The 15,227-nt window shown below is 41.1% G+C and overlaps 1 protein-coding gene across 1 annotated transcript in view; it reads left to right on the forward strand.

Annotated features, from left to right (window-relative positions):
• The window catches only part of TRAPPC9 (trafficking protein particle complex subunit 9), a 453,429-nt gene that overhangs the window by 399,326 nt on the left and 38,876 nt on the right, over positions 1 to 15,227 (forward strand). The window lies entirely within an intron of this gene.

A 15,227-nucleotide genomic window follows, 5' to 3' on the forward strand; every position in this document is an offset into this window, starting at 1 on the left:
ATATGAATGCCCTTTTTTACATCATGGCATATAGTGCAGATATTATAACATATTTTCAAGACCAAATTGGTGTTGGTCTAATGATGGACAAAGCTACATGTTTGTGTATAATGATGTGTATAATGCAACTAGAGTTTAATGGTGGTAGAACATTGTTCCAGCCATTTGACCAAAGAGAAAAGTCAATTTACTGTTTGAAGCTATATGCTACTCTGTTGTTTAAAATCTAGAGAGTGATCTGATGAAAACTGTGTTAATTCTCGTGAAAGTGTGCCCTGTTGGAAAACTCTCAGGCTAACTGAATAGAGTCTGTGTGTGTAGCTTTATCCTAACAGTTTAAATATTGTAGTTTTATTGGTAGATCTTCTACTTGCATAGTCACATGCATGGGAATGTGAGAGTCCAGCCATCTTTCTCATTCTTTCCAATTGGCAGTGGTTTTTCATTTTTCCTCTATAAAGAAACTGACGTTTCCTATGTTCCTAAAAAGACAAGCAGGCAAATTGCATTTAGGCTGCAAAGGTTTGTTAGGTCTAACTCCAAACAGGCAACTATATACCTGAGTGAAAATAGAAAAGTGCGAGTCTGGTGCTTTATTTTAGGTAGGGATGTGTTTAAGGTGAAGTGTGTTCGAAACTGTGACATATGCAGTGCTTTGATGTTTCTGTGAAGCTCAGTAGCATTTTCTGTGGATGGTAAATGGTGCTTTGAATAAAAAAAAGTATTTTTTCTGCATGCTCTTTTGAGGAGCTGAGTTGCTACTGGAGTAATCACTGAAATTGAACTGGAAAGAGATCATGCTGCAGTTATTTTCATATTTATGTGCTGCCCTCTTTGGCCATTATTTTACTTTTACTTGGTCCACTATTGTATTTCCCAATTGGAGCTAAATGCTCTCGAGCCCTGGGGATTTTTGCAATTATTGCCACTGATAGAGCAAACAGGAGCAAGGAATCTAAGCCGTTGCTATAGAGGCTGTGTATGACACAACACCCTTGGAGCACTGGGCATAGTAATGGTAACATGAAAAGTGAGCTATTGATTCTCTGCCCACTCCAAGGGAATGAAAAATTTCCTCCTGATCTGTAAGCCAGTGAGTGTGCTGACAGCATCCTCCTCTAAGTGCCAGTCCACTGAGGTCTGACTCTGTCCTCTGGCCACTGTTTAGTTTAGGCTAATGAAAATGCATGTGTATTTGAGACAAAACCTTGTCATATGCTTATTTTTAAGTTTCATGGCACTTAGCAAGCTGCATGGTGCTGTCTCAGCCCAGTGGGTTCCAGTCCTGCTTTACATCTTGGGGAGAAGTGAGAGTCAAATCACAGAAAGAATCAAGAGGCAATTCTGGCATCCTTAATCATTTGGAGTGTTGCTTCAACTTCTGCGTGGTCCCACTGAGCTTAAATGGAATGCTTGATGTGAACAAATATGTGCTGGGTTTAGTGATTTTTGCCCCTTGTCACTCAGGAAATCTTTGGGAAAGATTAGATGCTGTGTCACAAGGAGAGACGATAGCAGAAGTGATTTCTCCCATCCTCACAAGCTAAAATTCAGCTGTTTCCTTTGAAGTGATAAATGATTTACTCAGGCTTGAAATTTTACATTTGTTTCTTATAGTAAAAGGGGGGAGATTTAGATGAGCTGTCAGAGGGAAATTTTTCTCTGACAGGATGGTGAGGTGCTGGCAAAGGCTGCCCAGGCGAGCTGTGGGTGCCCCATCCCTGGAGGTGTTCAAGGTCAGGTTGGATGAGGCCCTGGGCAGCTTTAGCTGGTGGGTGACAACTGTGCCCATGGTAGAGGTGTTGGAATCTCAATGAGATTCGTTCCAGTCAAAGCCATTCTGTGATTCTATGATTCTGTCATTACTGGGATTCTCAGCAATGCCCCTTGTGGTGGCCTGGGTGTGGTGGCCCATGGACACATCAGCCAACAGCACTGACATGCCTTTTCCTTTCTTCTACAACCCTTCTCACTGGCTTTATGTACCAGTTAGAGGGCAAAGAGCCTGCACAAGGCAATGTTAGCTCTTTGTGGGCAGCTGGAAGAGAAGTGCCATGTGGATATCAGTAAACCTTGGCTGCTTTCTCTGCTGGCATCGGTGCCAGAGTTTTCTTTGGTTTGCTCCATGCAAATTTGGGACCTTGTGTTTCATTTGGAATTTTTGGGACTGAACCCAAGCTTGGGAAGTGACACTGCCAAGTTTTCTCTGGTTTTGTGTCAAGAGCAACTTTGGATTAAAGCTGGAACTGAACCAGGCGCGTGATCTAACTCTCATGCTGTCTTATACATTGAGGAAAGCTTGCCTTGTCTCGCCAAAATGGAGTCAGACAGAGGGTGTTACATTCCTGGTGTAAAATCAAAGTAACTTCTATGGGTGTTTTTACTCATCCTTTACAATTGATCAGCAAGCATCTCAGAGAAGAAAATCTGTAGAACAAGCCTTCAATGTGAAAGTTATGGATGCTTTTTATCTCTTTCGCTCCATTTCTGATATTACAACATTGAAAGATGACTCTGCCCTTTTAGAGTGCATGGTTGAAGGAAATAGAAGTGAGGTCAGTGAATGAAGCCCAGAGGTTGATTTTCAGACATCTGGAGTTGCCACATCCCTGAAGTCTTGGGGGCCAGTCCCCAAAAGCAGCTTCTTATCACCTCTTTTGAAAGCTTGAAGTGTTCTGCTGGGTCCTGTGCTGAAGGCTGTCACTTGAGGATAATATATAGAAACCCAGTGAAATTGTTTAATCTGTTAACATTTCTATTAGTACAAATAACAAGAAGATTAATTTTTGGACTGAATTCCTTTTTCCCTCTGGAGATGTTCAAGACCTGCCTGGATGTCTACCTGTGTAGTAGTCTTGGTGTAGGGAGCGTACTTTAGCGGGGGGTTGGACTTGATGATCTCTGGAGGTCCTTTTCAACCCTTACAATTCTATGATTCTCTGTAAAGAGATGATCTCACTGAGACTATCTTGATCTTCATTTAGACATTTCAACTCTATTTGTCACATACCAAAAGAGCCAATGCTAAAGAGGATTGGTATGGCATTTTTAATCCTCTTGTCAACAAAATCTGTGGCATGAGACTCATTAAATGTAAGCAATATGTTTATCTAACCCCACAAACACACAGGAGGTACAAGAACATGACCACTCTGTGTCTACTAACACTGTGTGCCTCATTTTTACTCAGTGAAGCACTGACATTGACTGCCCAGAGAAATTGTGGATGTCCCATCTCTGAGGCATTCAAGGCCAGGATGAGTGGGGCCCTGGGCAGCCTGATCTGGTGTGTCTTGCCCCATGGCAAGGGGCTTGGAATTGGGTAGGCTTTGATATTCCTTCCATACCAAACCATTCTACAATTCCATGGTTCACTTACCTCCCCTAAATCATTTAGTGCACATCAGCTCAGCTTAGAGAAAACCAGGCTTGGTACCATCCTCAGGCTGTGTTTAGAAGTCTGATTTCTGTGATAGGATCCTGGAATTTTGTGCTTCATCTGGTGTACAACAAAAATCTTTTGATTAATTTCAGAAGCAAAGCTCCTTGGAATAAAATTTGGATTAATAATGGAAATGCATTAAAATTTTATATGAGGAGTGGGAATTTATATCTCCCTGGGAACTTAAATTTAAATACAGTCTACCTGAAGCAGGCAGGCAAGATGTAAAAAACACAAGAATCACATTGAATGTTTGAGCCCTGTTGAGGCCTCCAATCTCATCCTACTTGAAAAAAAAGGTAGGAGTTGATTGCCATGCTTCTCACTCACAGCCTTTTTCTATTTTCTAGCCTAAATAGATCAACTCACTGCAAGTATTTAAGTGTCAAGGTGGAAACGCTTTACCTTTCTTGTTACCATCTTCAGACCTTTTTTTCGATTTGGCCTAGAGCTTAAAATTTTTACTCAAACCACAAGTACTTAGCCAATCTGCTAGCAAAGAGCCTGCCCTTAACTTCTCTTCTCTTATCCAGGTTTTTGAGTGTTTTAGCTGCTGGGTCTCATAGAATCATAGAATCATTTGATTTGGAAGAGGCCTGTAAAGATCATCTAGTCCAACTCCCCTGCAATGAACAAGGACCTATGCAGATAGATCAGGTGGTTCAGAGTCCCCTCCAGCCTGATCTTGAATGTCTCCAGGGATGGGGCAGCTACCACTTTTCTGAGCAACCTGTTCCAGTGACTCACCATCCTTACAATAAAAAACTTTTTCCTTATGTCTAGTCTAAATTCTTCCCTTTTTTTTAGTATAAAAGCATTTCCTGTTGTCCTGTCACAGCAGACGCTCCTAAAGAGTTTGTCCCCTTCTTTTTTATAGACCCCTTTAGATGCTGAAGGTCTACAATTCTATGATTCTCTTCTCATGGTGAAGATTAGTAGTTTGTCCTCATCCTAAGTGAATTATATTTTGGGACTGACTTCTCAAAATCCCATGAAATTTTGGAATCATAGAATCATAGAATGGAATAGAATGGGTTGGAAGGGACCTTTAAGATCATCTAGTTCCAACGCCCCTGCTATAGGTAGGTACACCTCCCACTAGACCAGGTTGCTCACAGCTCCATCCAGCCTGGCTGTGAACACCTCCAGGGAGGGGACAGCCACAACCTCAATGGGCAACCTGTTCCAGTGACTCACCACCCTCCACCCTCACAGTAAGGAATTTCTTCCTATTATCGAGTCTAAATCTACCCTTTTTCAGTTTAAAATCATTTCCCCTTCTCCTGTTGCTACCTGCCCTTGTAGAAGTCCCTCTCCATCTTTCCTGTGGATCCCCTTCAGATGCTGGAAGGCCGCTATAACGTCCCTCCAGCTCCTTCTCATCTCCAGGCTGAAGAGCCCCAACTCTCTCAGCCTGTCCTGATAGGGAAGATGCTCCAGCCCTCTGATCATCTTCATGGCCCTCCTCTGGACCCGCTCCAGAGCTACAAACAGATCCATTTTAAGTTATGTGGTCCAAATTTTGAGTAGCACCTTCCAGCTTGAGTTAGTTTTCTTCTATTTTTTGGATTTATTCTCTTTTTCACAGAAGTATTTTGACAGTGAAAATATTGGCTAGACGTATGGGCTCACCCTCGAGGGAGAGATCTTTGATATATTCTGAAATACTTTGGCCAAAAGACGCCAGATTATCAGCGATCTCTATGAGTACAGATTTTCAATTTAAATCATTTATGTTACATACAGTTTTAGGCCACAGTTGAAAAAGTAGATAATGAAGTGCTATGGAAAAGGTAGTCATTGCTGTTCTTCTGTCCAGTTGAAAGCAGGAAACTCTGGTATTGTCGGTAACTATCTTCTGGCTCAGCCCTATTTTGTAGCCCTGCCTCAGCTCAAGGCAAAAATGTACAAGAATATAACCCATAAAAATTTTGTATCTGTGGCAGTATGAAACCCCATACTTTTAAAAGTTGAGTATAAGAAAATGAAAAAAAAACAGTGATTATGTGATTTAATTCTGGAGTTTAAAAACAGCTGAATCAAGAGCCTAAAAGCATTACAGCTGGCTCAGTGACTCTGCATTGCAAAGAAGAAATTGTGTTCTGGATCATTTTGTCTTTTTTTCTTTTTCTAAGAAGGAGCATATATAGGGCAAATGGACTGATTTACTAGAAGTAACACATAACATTTTTTAAATTTACTTGTTCCAGTGCAAATTGAAATGGAAATGGTTATTATGACGTTAAGCATTACGTTTTTTGCTGCATCACAATATTCAGATCATACATGCTTTTCCAATAAGTCCTGGACTTATACCAAATTTGAATTATACATATCAGTCTTGTTTATTTTTTCAACTGTCTTTCATTCCAGTTTGTTTCTTGCCTTTGACATGTCTCATAAAATCTCTTTAGTTTTTGTGCTCTGCATAATATACTCTCCCAGTATTTAATTTGTTGGAGGTTAACAGCATTCTGATTGAATCTTCCATCAGTCCAGGAATGGTATCAAAGGAGAAAATGATAGGTAAGGGAAGTCTAGAAAGTATTTTAAATCTAAAAGGCTAATTTAGACTAAATAGAATGGAAGTGAACAACTTCCCTAGTATTTTCACAGTAGCCAACCAGACAGCATCTGAAGAAAAAAGCACTAATACTTTCATTTATTTTTATGTTATAAAGTTGGCAAGTAGTGATATAGGAGGCAAACTAACTTGTTTGAACTAAATTGGGTAGTTCAAACTGAATAAAAGGCATTCAGCTGCAGTTGCACAGTACATTGTGCATAGGTCTTGGAATCCTGAACAGCATCATTTGATATCTTTGATATCTTTTGATAGTCAGGCAGAGAGTGGACTGAAGTCTACATAGAGTTTAGTAGAGCCTTTGACTGTTGTCTTCTACAACATTGTCCTGAAATGTGGCTTGAATGGATGTATTCTTTGCTGGGTAAAAAATGGGGTGCATGGCTGGGCCAGGAGTGGTGGTGAATGGAATAAAATCCAGCTGGCGACTGGTTGTGAATGGTGTTCCCCAGGGGTCACTACTGGGGCTGGCCCTGTGTTAGATCTTTACTGATGATCTGGGCAAGGAGATTGAATGCACTCCCAGTAAGCTTGCAGAAAGCACTAAGTTGGAGGTATTGATCAGCCTGAGGGTAAGAAGGCCGTACAGGGGGACTGGAATAGCTTGGATTGCTGGGCTGAGGCCAGCGGGATGGAGTTCAGCAAGTCCTGAACTTCAGTCACAATAACTTCAGGCAGCAGTACAGGCCGGGCGCACAGTGGCTGGGAGACTGGGTGGAGTAAAAGGGTCGGGAGATGTTTGTTGACAACTATCTGCACGGGAGTCAGCAGTTTGTCCTAGTATCCAAGAAGACCAATGGCATCCTGGTTTCTATCAGAAATAGTGTACTCAGCAAGACCAGGGAGGTAGTCATCCCCTTGTACTTAGCTCTGGTGAGACTGCACCTCAAGTACTGCGTTCAGTTTTGGGTCCCACTCTACACTGAGGCCCTGGAGTATGTCCAGAGAAGGGCAACAATGCTGGTGACATGTCTGGAGCACATGTCTTATGAGGAGCGGCTGAGGGAACCGGGATTGTTTAGTCTGGAGATGAGGAGGCTCAGAGGAGACCTCATTGCTCTCAATAATTTCCTGGAAGAGCTTGTGGTGAGGTGGGAGTTGACCTCTTCTCCTGTGTAACTGGGAACTGGATAAGAGGGATTGGCCGTAAGTTGTGTCAGGGGAGGTGCAGGTTGGATACTAGGAGAAATTTCTTCTGACAGAGTGATGAAGCTTTAAAACAGGCTGCACAGAGAGGTGTTTGTGATACTGAGGAACATGGTTTAGTGGGTGTGGTGGTGATGGGCTGGCAGTTGGACTAGATGATCGTAGTGGTCTTTTCCAGCCTTAATGATTCTAATTCGAAGATTCCTTCAATAGCCAGTCTGAAACTTGGTATAAAGAAAATTCTTTACATGTGAACTTCATGAAATTCATTAACTTTCTAATCTCAGGTTTTGATCCAAGCCCATTTCTTGAAGTTGTTTTAATTTAATTGATTAGGACAGGTTACACTAAGGATGCTGAGAATTAATTGTCTTTGTCTGTGAGCTTTTTTGATCTGCAAAATGCCTTTGCAAGAAGTATTACAGAAACGTAGAAAAAAAAAAGACACTAAAAAGCCAAAAGATTAAGGAAAAAAGGATCCTACTATGTGGTCTTTGATATTGTCTTTTGTGACATGATTTATTGCTCCCTCAGTTTTGTTTCATGCCTCAGCTCAGAGGACGGTAGCTTGAGGAACAACCAAGTAGGCTGGTTTGACAGAGATGCATGTTGGACTCGTAATGCAGAGAAAAAGCTGAAAGAGGTGGCTCAGAGTTCAGAGAAATAAGGCAGCCATTTTTCCTGTCTCTCTTTTCCTCTATTTCTTCTTATTTTTTTTAAGGAGTTTGTGCATAACATCATGTATTTGCTAAACTATTTGTTTTCTGTAGGCCTTTTGACTGACAAAGGTTATACCTGCTTGTCCTCATTATTTATCTTGCTTTACTTACTACTCAGATGGAAGTTTAACTTTATATCATTGATTTATTTTAATGACCAATAGGTCATAAATCAGCAGCACTATAAACAACTTCCAGTAGGATCACTGTGCATTGATATTTATCTTTATAGTGGATACGAAACAAGATGAATTACAGAAACCCTACCTACACTTGTAACACCTACACGTTCCTCAGCTGGTTTTATGCCCATGCTATCTGAAAGTGGATTTGGCATTACAAATGTACCTTCAAAATATTGATAACAATAGAAAGGCATCCCACTGGATTACTATGAAGTTGTGACCGTGGGAGTTTGTGCATAATTATCTCTCATATCCAGTAGATGATATTTATCCCTCTTAATTTAAGTTGCCTGAAAGCCCCAGCTCTGTCCACCATCAGTGTAAGAAGATGAGCAGTTGTAGAGCAATTCTTCCCATCCTATGTGAACCATCTATGACAGGAGGAATGGGGACACCTTTGGAAGTTTATTTTTCTCTGTAAGCTGGGTGAGGATCTTGTTTTCACTTGTCTGCAGTCTGAGGAGACTGAAATCATAAAATCATTTGAGTTGGAAGAGACCCTTAAAGATCATTTAATCCAACTCCCCTGCAGTGAACAGAGACATATACAGCTAGATCAGGTGGTTCAGAGCCCCCTCCAGCCTGATCTTGAACGTCTCCAAGGATAGGGCATCCACCACTTTTTTGGGCAGCCTGTTTCACCACCCTTATTGTAAAAAATGTTCCCTTTATATCCAATCTAAATCTCCCCTCTTTTGCTTTAAAACCGTTTCCCATTGTCTTGTCACAACAGACCCTCCTAGAGAATCTTTCTTCTTCTTTCTTTTTCCCCTTCTTTAGATACTGAAAGTCTGCTCTCAGGTCTCCCTGCAGCCTTCTCCTCTCCAGGCTGAACAGCCAAAGCTTTTCAGAGATGAATGTTATAGATGATAATTACTGTGTTAGTGGTGTACAGTGCCTTAAGTGTAGGTGACACTGTATTGAAACTTGATTTATGGGACAGGTATGAGGAAGAAGTATATTATACCTCATTAAAGAACTCTTCTGTGTGGAAATGTGCATACAGATTCATTAGAAATTAAGGACAGAACGTGGATTTATTTATTTTTTATCACAGGTCATTAAGAGTCAGAAATTCAGATGTGGCTTCTAGACAGGAAAAACATCAAGAAAAGTCCTACTGCCCATGTTAAATTCCTGCGTATGTTTAGCTCCCTCAGGTGTGTAGTGTCTTCCAGAGAAGGCTGAAAAACCCCACTGAATCGGTGCAGCAGATGGCTGCAGCAAAGGGGTAATTCGGTAATTCATTCACCACTCTAGCATTGCTATATGTTTGAAACAACAGTAGCAGTCCAATAAGATGCCCTCTTGCCCCTTTTCTGCCTACTTTTTGTTAAAATGTGGAATTTGTTACTGTCTTCCAAGCTTCCCAGGGTGATATTGCAGGAGAACCTGTGGTTATTCTGAGAGGTCCTATTCTCCTCTGTGACAATCCCAGCAGGGCTTTGTATGGAATGAATACACTGGGGAGGCAGTTCAACAGGAGTTGTTTGAAGTTACGAATTATTTTTATTTTCCACAGCGAATGTAAGTCTTGGCATTGTTAGACAATAACTCATCTCTGGTTCTTCTGAAAAATTGGCTTGATCATGGTTGATGAGCGCTCTGTGGCCACAGTGGCTGTGGCAGCAAATCCTTCAGAATCACTGCAAATGGGTTCATCTCTGAATAAAGCCAGAGAGGCATTTTTTCAGTGAAACCTTTGTGACTGATGCCACAGACTGGTTTGGCATGACTGAAAATTCACTCTGTCCATTTTCATTCAATATCTTCTATTCAGACTCACAATGTCCCTTTAATGAAACCATTTAGGAAAATGATTCTATTTTGTGGTAATACTGGCAGGCTGGAATAGTTCATGCTTGTTAAGCAAACTGGCTCATGCACTGACCAAATCACTGCTGCAGTACTCATTTTGAGAAGGCATTTACCGCTAAGTATTTGTTAGCACAGAAAGAATCCAAGCTGTTTCTAAACCTCTGCAAATCTAATACAGAGGAGTCTTAGCCTGGAATATTTTTTAGCAGGTGAACTCAGGAGCTATTAAGAGGCCAGGGCATTGTTAGCAGAGAGAAGAAAATAAAATACATGCTGAAAAAGAGAACATAAGATTAAACATAACAGTTCTGCTACAGGGGCCCCTTTAGGCAAACAGGAGAAATAGAATAAGGTTTGTAATTTTCTTCTCTCTCTCTCATAGCCTAGAGAAGTCTTCATGTGCAAAATATTTTTAATCTCGTTTTCTATTTCAAGACACTGTTTCACAAAGTCGTTTTTATACATCTCAGCATAAACGCTGCAGCAGATTTAAGAGGGATTTTGTGTCTGTCAAAATTAAGTGTATCAGTCTATGTGCAAGGCTGGGAAATGTTAGGAGGTAATCGCATCGAAAAACAAACATACAAAAAAGGCAAACATCAAGTATGGAATAGTTTTATGTTTCAGATAAGTGACTTTGTTCCCAGGGCTGACTAATGACGGAGGAAGAAGAGGTTATTCAGTGGTTATCACAGAGGATGGATGATGGGGGCTTTTGGGTTCTTTCTCTTTGCTGACTCATTTTCTGGCCTTTAATGAGTCAAACTCTGTGTCATATTCTAGCTTGTAAAAAAGGGTGTACTCAGGATGTGTAGCCCAGAAGCATTCTGAGTCTTAATTGATGTTGGTAAAATATTCTGATGTTTTTGTTTGAAGACGCTAAAATGAAAGTAGTATTGCCAACAGCAGCACCAACTCTTTCCATGAGAACATTTCTGCATGGAACCATACTGATGTGGACCTAAGTCTTTTAAGTTTTCTTTCTTTCCCGCAGTTCTTATGCTTTCTGAATCACAGAAGGCTTAATGTTTCCACCAGTGCATTCAGCAGTGCCACATTAATCTGGCATTTGGGTCTTTCCATCTTTCTCTTCTTTTCTCCAACATGAGTGCTTTTGTATTGAGCTATAAGCTTTATCCACGTTGACCTTTTTCTTGACAATTGCTGTAGTTTGGCTCTTGAACATGCTGCCAGGTCTTTGCAATTGTAAATGTGCTTTGTCCCTCTAGCATGAAAGTCTAGGACAAAATTCCATTGATTTTCAGTAGGGCAGAATCAGATTCAATACTAAGAATTCCATTTCCTGCTAATAATCTCTTTTGGTCTCCAGACAATTTGCAGAGTTGCCTTTAAAACAGATGTCTAAATCCGATGGTCTGCTTGTTTTGTTCTCTCTAAATAAGCTGAAAAAGAATCACATTTATTAAATTCAGCCCTGCAGATGCTTATCGGCACTGTTGCTGCTTGTTCAAAGGTGACCCTTTTTATGAATAAGGATTACTTCTAAGAATAGAGGTTGGCAGGATCAAGCCCTAAAATTCTCCCAGCCATTTGTATTTCAGACCAAATTTCACATCAGTCAGCTGACTGCATTTGCTTTGACTGCAGTGAAGCCTGGTGAACAGAAAGCAGACGAATTAATAGTGAACTCAACTAAAACAGGTAAGGTTGAAGAGATGTTAACAGAAAAAAAAAAAAGCTCTTAGGCAAGTAGAAACATGATCTGAATGAGAGAATATAGTTGTCATGATGGAGGGCACTTGGATTGCTTGGTCAGTAATACAGCAGTGCCAACTCTGTTCTGAGCAGTAGTCTGTGGATTGTGTTAACATCAACAAGAACTGCACATGATTTCCTAATAGGGATTACATAATGCATATTAAGAGAAGCACTAATAAGGAGAGAAAGACATTGTGTAGCAGAAATGTGCTGATGGTAGGGATTCCAGGAACAGAGTCTTTACAAACTCTTTCCTTGTAGCATCTTTGGGTAAGATTTTGAGAGATTCAGAGCTGAGCAAACACTCAAAAAATGGCAGAGATACGGGGCCACATTCAGACTGTTTTTCTACAGAAACCTATCTTTAGCATTTGAGAAAGTGATCAGTGATTCAGGCCACCTACAAGCCAGTGCTGCCAGACCCGGCTGTCTGCACCATCAGTGGAGAAAAGCAGCCGTGATACCTAAATTAGCTACTGGGAGCAGATTATTCTGAATACAGCCCTGAATTTAGTCATGGAAATGAGTTTTTGTACTATTTAGTTAAGGACAGCTGCTGAGGCAACTGGGGACCCAATGGTGTATGAAAGTTTGTATATCACTTGGGTTTGAATTCCCTAATTTTATAATGATGGAGGAATTCAGAAATTCTGGTTTACTTGAAGGTAAAATTTAGGGGGGAGGGGAGAAATGGAAAAAGAGAAAATAATGGTGGTTTCTCCAGTGCCCTTTCTGTGCAATGAATAGGGCAGCACCGCAGCCTTTAGCAAGGTGCTTTTGCACTGTTTTGCTTCTTGTAGCTGTGTTTTGGTTTTAACTCGTTGCCATGCCGTAAAACTGTGACTCTAATAATAATTAGAGACAAATTTTAGTTGTCCCATGTGGGTCTGATATGCTTTTTTTTTTTTCCTGCTTTATCTATCTATACATTGTGCTTAGAGTTGTGTACAATAATGCCCAATGAATTTCATTGCTTAAAATAACTACATGAAAATGAGAGGAGGAAATAGAAGAAAGGGGGAAAATGAGGATAACTTCAGCTCAGGGGTCTAGGAAAATATAAGAAAATTGTAGGAGAGAGCTTGTATTACACAATCCTCATACTTATTTCTGACAAAGATAGTATTAGCCTCCTCATTTAAAAAAAAAAATTAAAAATTGGAAGTCAGTGGGTGGCTTTTCTAATGGCTCAGTGGGTTTTGGCTGACTAATGCTCTGAGTTTTCAGATATGTGAACACAGTGCTGAGGTTATCTGTCAGGGAGCTGTGCCCAGGAATTAGGCAAGTTTTGCGTGCGATTCACTTGCCCAGATGTTGAGTGTCTACATTTCAGCTGGTCCCTGAATCTGCTTGACTTCTAGTGATGTTGCATAATCCTGATTCTCAATGCTGTAAGTGGAAGGTGGATCAGAAAGCTGTGGGTGAGGATCTGTGGTGGTGGGGAACCTCTGGAGCAATCCCACGGTGGAGGATGTGTATCCCAGCCTTGGCCATCACTAAGAATCGTGAAATCATAGAATTGTTTAAGCTGAAAGGGATCCTTTAAGGCCATCTAGTCCAACTCCCCCTGCAATGAACAGCCTCTCTGGGCAAACTGTTCTAGTGTTCAGAACCATTATTTTATAAACCTTTTTCCTTATGTCCAGCCTGAATCTCCCCTTCTTTAGTCTGAAACCATTTCCCTTTCTCCTATCACAGTAGACCCTCTAAATCTTTCCACTTTGTTCTTATTGCCCCCCTGTAGATTCTGAAAGGCCTCTCTCATTTCTCCCCAGAAGCCTTTTCTTCTCCAGGCTGAACAGCCCCAGATCTCTCAGCTTGTCCTCGTAAGAGAGGTGTTCCATTCCTTGGGTCATTTTTGTAGCCCTTTTCTGGATGTGCTCCAACAGGTCTATGTCTCTCTTGTACTGAGGACTCCACATGTGGATGCAGAGTGGAGGGGCAGGATCACCTCCCTGGACCTGCTGGCCATACTTCTTTTGATGCAGACTGGGATACAGTTGGCAAGAAGTGGTAGCAAGAAGTAGCTGAGCTTCCTATGAAAACAGGAAATGTCTAAAAAGCATTCACAGTGCTCTGCTCTCTTTCCAGGCAGAAAAGAGAACCAACAGTCTTGTCAAATAGCAAAGCCAGGGAAGATCGAAGCAGTAAATGGAGAAAAGCTTACAGATACAGTTTCTCTTTTTGAGTTGTTACTGACAATGAATGAGTTTGATGTAATGAAACCCTAAGGATTTCATGTATTGATTTTACAGGAAAGGTTTGGGATGGTTTTGACGAAAAGCAGTGGTAAATGAAATGCATTTTATGATAGATGAGCAAGAGCTCAAAAGACTGTGGTTGAGTCCTGCTTGCCTTTTTTGTCTTCCTTGCCCATGAAACCAGCATCTCTGGCTGGGAGAGTGAAATGGACAGCTGATCTCTTGCAGGCAAGCCTTTGCTGATCTCTCGCAGGCATGCTCTTTCATCAGCCACTGGATGTAATGGTGTACGTTTTGTTTTCTGGAAAGTGTGGAGAAGAGCAATTAGGTATGTGAAGTATTAAGTGTTAAGTATTAACTTTCATGTTCTCTCCTCATTAACTTCCCAAAATGGGCAGTTAACATTTCCTACTGAAATCACTGCCTGGAAATGCTATTTCTGATGCACGGTAACGTCTTTCCCTCTGCGTTTTTATATGCTAACTTTGATTTCTGCTTTGACGTCTTGGAGAGCCTGACATCGTAACTCCCATTCTCCACTCAGTCAATACATTAGGAAGAATATCACTCAGAGGTCGTAACACACTGTTCCATCTGCTCTGTCCTGGCCTATATCCCCATCTGGATTTACAAATCAGGTCATGGACATAAACGTAACTTGGGAGCCAGAGCACAGGAATTACAATACCAGGTCAGAGCAGTTGTCTGCTCTGTCTGGGATGTGTCTGCCAGGGCTGGCCCCATGTGCCTTAGGAAAAGGAGTGTGCTGGAAAATCACACTGTCAGTGTGTGGTTTTCTGCCTTTGTATCTCTGCCTTAAAGGACGTGCTGGAAAGGACAATAATTCCCACTTGGCTGCAGTGATCTTCCCTTGGGCATAACTTTGTCGGAGCAAAACCAAAAATAGTTTTTATTCTTTTTTTCATTGCTTTGAAAAAAGTGCATGAACTTGTGGAACAAGAGTATGTGTTTGCATCTCTGTCTTTCTGTCTGTCTTTTCTCCCTGTTTTTCTCCCCAAATCTTAATTTACTCATCATTTTTTTATATATAATTTGATGAAGAGGTAGAGAGCTTTGTGACAAAGAAATTCATGCAGATCTGCTGAAATATGACAGACTGGAGAGAGACATTGAATGAGGAAAAAGCACTAAAAAGCAAGCTGTGGTCTGGGCATAAACCTTTTTGGGCACTAACAAATATATGGAGTAACTTTTTACATAGGCAGACATCCACAGGACAAGAAGGAATGGTTTTAAACTAAAAGAGTGGAGTTTTTAGATCAGATATAAGGAAGACACTGGCACAGAATCTGTGGATGTCCCATCCCTGGAGGTGTTCTAGGCCAGGGTGGACAGGGCCCTGGACATAGCCTGATAAGTGGTCGGCAACTCTGTCCACAGCAGGTTGGAACT

Source organism: Cyrtonyx montezumae, unplaced genomic scaffold (assembly GCF_038088225.1).
Source record: "Cyrtonyx montezumae isolate F1298 unplaced genomic scaffold, pur_monq_1.0 scaffold_8, whole genome shotgun sequence".
Lineage (NCBI taxonomy): Eukaryota > Metazoa > Chordata > Aves > Galliformes > Odontophoridae > Cyrtonyx > Cyrtonyx montezumae.